This window comes from Halichoerus grypus, chromosome 2, assembly GCF_964656455.1.
Source record: "Halichoerus grypus chromosome 2, mHalGry1.hap1.1, whole genome shotgun sequence".
NCBI lineage: Eukaryota > Metazoa > Chordata > Mammalia > Carnivora > Phocidae > Halichoerus > Halichoerus grypus.
In genome coordinates this window covers 18,750,265-18,756,066 of record NC_135713.1, presented here as the reverse complement: position 1 = coordinate 18,756,066, position 5,802 = coordinate 18,750,265, and positions in this window count along the sequence as shown.

Sequence of the window (5,802 nt, the reverse complement as noted above, 5' to 3'; positions counted from 1 at the left end):
CTACATATAAGTGAGATCACATAGTATTTCTCTTTCTTTGTTGAGCTTATTTCACTTAGCATAATGTCCTCCACTTGACTGTCCTTCTAATGACCATAATGTCATCTATGTTGCTGCAAATAGCAGGACTACGTTCATTTTTAACCCTAAATAATATTCCATTTTATGTATATGCCACATTTTTAATACACTTTTTCACTGATAGACATTTAGGTTGCTCCCAAAGCTTGAGTATTGTGAATAATGCTGCAATGAACATGAAGTGGAGATACCTGTTTGAGATACTGATTTTGTTTCCTTCAATATATACCCAGAAGTATAATTGCTGAATCACATGAATAGTTTTATGTATTAAATTTTTGAGGACCCTCCATACTGTTTTCCATGATGTCTGGACCAATTTATATTTCCACCAATAGTATGAAAGGTTGCACTTTCTCCTTATCCTTGCCAACACTTGTTATCCCCTGTTTGGTTTTGTTTTTGTTTTTTGATAAAAGCCATCTTAACAGGTGTAAGATGAAATCTCATTGTGGTTTTGATTTGCATTCCTCTGATGATTGGTGATGTTGGCTCTTTTTCAGGTGTCTGTTGGCCATTTGTATGTTTGTTTTTTTTTTTTTTTTTTTTTTTGATAAATGCTTATTCAGGTCCTTTGCTCATTTTCTAATTGGTTTACTTCGATTTTGCTATGGAGTTGTATGAGTTCCTTATATACCTTGGATATTAATTCCTTACCAGATATATAGTTAGCAAATATTTTCTCCCACTCCATAGGATGCCTTTTCACTTGCTGATTGTTTCTTTTGTTCTGCAGAAACTCTTTGGTTTAATGCAATACTACTTGTTTATTCTTGCTTTTGGTGCCTATGCTTTCGGTGTCATATCCAAAAAGATTAATGACTGGAGACTAATGTCAGGAGTCTTTTCCCCGTGTTTTCTAGTAATTTTATGATTTCATGTTTTTTTTTTTTTTTAAAGACTTTATTTATTTATTTGACAGAGAGATAGACAGAAGAGCACAAGCAGAGGGAGTGGCAGAGGGAGAGGGAGAAGCAGGCTCTGCACTGAGCAGGGAACCCGATGCGGGACTCAATCCCAGGACCCTGAGATCATGACTTAAGCCGAAGGCAGACGCTTAACCATCTGAGCCACCCAGGCGCCCATGATTTCATGTTTTATGTTTAAGTCTTTAATCCATTTTGGGTTGATTTTTGTATATAATATAAGGGTCCAGTTTCATTCTTCTGCATTTGGATATCCAGTTTTCCCAAGACCATTCAAAGAGGCTATTCTTTCCCTATTATATATTCTTGCCAGTTAATCATGAATGCATGGATTTATTTCTGGCATCTCTATTCTGTTACATTGATCTATGCGTCTGTTTTTCTGTCAGTACCATACTCTTTTGATTGCTATAACTTTGCAATATATTTTGAAATCAGGAAGCATGATGCCTCCAGCTTTGTACTTCTTAAACTTAAGATCGGTTTGACTATTTGAGGTCTTTAGTATTTCCAGGTGCATTATTAGATTGTCTTTTCTATTTTTTAAATAAAAAAATCCATTGGGATTTTGATAGGAAATGCTTGAAACTATAGATATTTTGGGGCAATATGAATATTTTGACCTTATTAATCCTTCCATGAACACAGGATATCTTTTCATTTATCTTCGTCTTACTTACTTACTTTCATCAATGTTTTATACATTTCAGTGAAGAGGTCTTTCACCACTATGGTTATTTTTCTTCCTAAATATCTTATTTTTTGCTGTTGCTGTTTTGAATGGGACTGTTTTCTATTTTCCTTTTCAGACTTTGTTGTTTGCACATAGACAAATGACTGCTTTTGTACGTTGATTTTGTATCATGAAATTTTACTACACTGATCAGTTCTAGCAGTTATTTTTCTTAGTCTTTAGGGTTTTCTCCAGAGGTAATTTTGCCTCTTCCTTTCCAATCTGGATGTCTTTTATTCTTTTTCTTGTCCAATTGCTTTGGCTAGAATGTTTAGTACTAGGTTAAATATAAGTGGCAGGAGTGGGCATGCTTACCTTATACTGGCTTTTAGGGAAAAAAAGCTTTCAGTTTTTACTCATTGATTATGATGTTAACCATGCAGTTTTCTTATATAGACTTATTGTGCTAAGGTATATTCCTTCTATATCTAATTTGTTGAGAACTTTTTTTTTTTCACTCATGAAGGGATGTTGAATTTTGTCAGCGCATTTTCTGCATCTATTCAGATGAACATGTTTTTTTCTTTACTTTCATTCTGTTAAGGTGGTATATGTGACTCATTGTTTCTTAAGAGTGCTCCAGTATTGTTCCAAACATTTCCTTCCAATCTTGACAACCCTTGCCCAAGTGTTAAGGCTAGTGATAATAATATGAAACAAAAATTAAACAAGAATTTATTTAAATGTAAGTGGAATTATTGATGCACATATTTCAATTGAGGTGAGGAAATAGGAATAGTTATAAGCTATTTCATAGATATTTAGATAATCTCAACAAAAATGTCTCAACCTGGCCATCAGTGGTCATTAAATTAGCTTGGTTTGGGAAGTGTTACAATGAGAACAAAATGAAGGTCTTAAAACTGATAAAATATAGAACATGAAGCGCATCATTAAATGATTAACCTCTATCCACACCAATTGTACACATAAAGTTAATGTTTTTTGTGTATGTTAGCCTATATACTGACTGGATCCATTTGGTCTTTTATATCATTTTTAAGCAGACTTCTTTCAAATTGTAAACAAGGGTAATTTCAAAACCATGATGTGAGTTTCTTATCTTTCTCTTTCTGTCTCAAAAATAATAATAATGATAATAATAATAATAATAATAATAATAATAATAATAATATTGCAATAGATGCTATGGTGTGCTTCCCAGATCCCCCAACAAGACTGAGGGTCCCATTCTTCCAGCTTCTATGAATGTTGATGGTTGACAATTTTGCTCTAAATCCTTCTTCAGGAACTGTCCTCAGGTCCCTAACCAGGGCAGCCTGCAGCCCATAATTGCTTGAGCATAATGTTTGTTTTATCACAAAATATAAAGCACAATTTATCTTCCCCCATCCACATTGGATGAATTTTAAAACTGATAATAGCCAAGAACAAAATAACTCTTGAAACGGTAGAGTCAGAAATCCATATAAGATACAGAAGCCAAAGATGGATTCAATTATACCATTAGGGAGACATAAAAATACCCATTTTAGAAATGGCATATATAGAAGAACAGATGTTTTGGTAATAGTTATCAAACAGACTTCATGTTTATAGTACACAAAAGTGTTAGCTGTTACTGCATTAAAAAAAAAAAAAGACAAAATATGCCATAGCACTTGAATAAAAATAAATACAGACACATTTATTGTCTTTTAACCTTAGAATCTGAATATTACATGCTGTCTGCTCTAATGGATTATATATAACTCAAATCTAGAATCTGTTGACAGAGCTATTCAGGACTTAACCCCCCCCATCAAAGAACTATGAGAATCTGTAAAACTTAATTACAGGACATTTCTATTCAAAGTCGGAGGTAACACACAATTAAATATAAAGTTATCATACTCACTGAAGCTTACTGTGTTTATAATGACAATATAAAGAAATTTTAGTAACATAAATCACATCATTAATTCCTCACTTTAATAATTATTTGTCATTAGCATTATTCCGAGGGAGGATTGAGAAGCACATGTATATTTCAAAGATCAAATTGAAATATTTTTAGGTTTATACAAGGAAACACAGTGTTCCACATCACTTGAAATAATTATAACCTATTTACCTTATATTCTTTATAGCATGAAGCCAATGTTTGTTTAGTTCCCTATATAGCTCAGGTATTTAACAGTATTTAATAGTTTTATTTCCCTGATTTCCCCAATACCTGTTTACCTATAAGCTTTTGGGGAATTAATATGAAATTAAATATAAACTATGTTTATTAATGAGGTAGTGATCAGCCTCAGGGGTTAATTAACAATGAATGTTTCAGTAATGTTCCAGATTTGCCTGTACATTAAATGAAGTATAATAAAACTGCATCAGTTAACTATTGTTGCATAAAACCATCAAACACCCCGTGGCTTGTAACAATACTTATTATTACTCATGCATCTGCTTGTTACCGGGGTTTGTTGTTCTAGGAAAATGTTGGCGGGGCAGCTCAGTTGTGATAGTTCTGCTGGCCAGACTCTTCTCTTCCACCTGGGTCCACGATTCTCTCATGGTGATGTCAAAAGTGCAAGCAAGCCACTGAAACCACATGATAATTTTTCAGGCCTCAGTTTGGATTTAGTGCACTGGGAATCCAATTGCTTTCATATACCATTGTCTTTAGCAAGTCATATGGCCAAGCCCAAAGTGTAGAGACTCTGCCCACAATGAGGCAAGACAAGGCTATAGAGATGCAGGGATGGGTAAAGAATCAGAGTCACAAATTCAACCCACCACACATACACTCCACCACCATCAACAGAACAAACTATCCTTATTCCACTATTATGGTTTTTGTTTGCTTGTTTTTTTAATGCTACAAAGAATAGAGAGGATTTTTACTGGACTGGTGTTAGTAATATATTTTACAATGTTAGGAATGTAAATCTCTTAATGAACTTGTCCCTTCTTTTCTTTCTTTCTTTTTATTTTTTTTTTAAGATTTTATTTATTTATTTGACAAAGAGAGACATAGCGAAAGAGGGAACACAAGCGGGGGGAGTGGGAGAGGGAGAAGCAGGCTTTCCGCGGAGCAGGGAGTCCAATGCGGGGCTCGATCCCAGGACCCTGGGATCATGACCTGAGCCGAGGGTAGATGCTTAATGAGCCACCCAGGTGCCCCGAACTTGTTCCTTCTTTTCCCTAAGAATATGAGGCACTTAAAACTAGATAATAGTTTATTTATCTTATTTTTATCTTATTTTTGATGGCCAAAGGAGAGATGGCCAATATTTTCTTGTATAAAAACGTACTAGAGTTCATTATTACTTAAATAAACATTGTTAGAATCTCTTATACGATCATTTACTAGGACAGGGGAATGCAAAGGTTTACAGAGTAGATATTCTTGCTGCCACACATAGGAGAGTCTAGGGAAGTTCATATGGCATAAGAAATATGGGGAGTGCAAATTTGGAGAGTAAGGACAACTATGTCCTTGTGTAAGCATGAAGTAGAAAAGACAAGTCAGATGTTTCATATTCTGGCTTAAGAAATAGAATATTCCAATATTTCTAATATTTCAATATAAATTTAAAGGAAGATAGAAAATATAGGTGCCTACAATAAGCAAGGTGAGAGTTGATAATGATGTGTTTTACAGCAGTAATATCAGAAGAAGAGAGAAATGGACAGTTTGAAGATAACATAAGAGGCAGAACCAATATGAGTTTGTAACTGATTAGGAAAGAAGGATGGGGTGGAGGAATAAAAGTCACACACACACACACATACACACACACACACACACACATACACACACACACACACACAAATATATATCTAACTTTTTTTTTTGTCCTCTCTCTCCCATATCAATTTTTTATACATTCATCTGGTGGCAGATACTTAGGTTGTTGCCATATATTAGTTACTGCGAATAATGCTGCAATACACATTGAGTGCTGATATCTCTGCAAGGTACTGATTTCATTTTCTTCAGATTATTTCCAGAAGTGTGATTGCTAGATCATATGGTAGTTCTCTATTTTTAATATTTTTAGGAACCTCCATACTATTTTCCAGTGGTTGGAATATACCAATATCCGTTTCTACCAA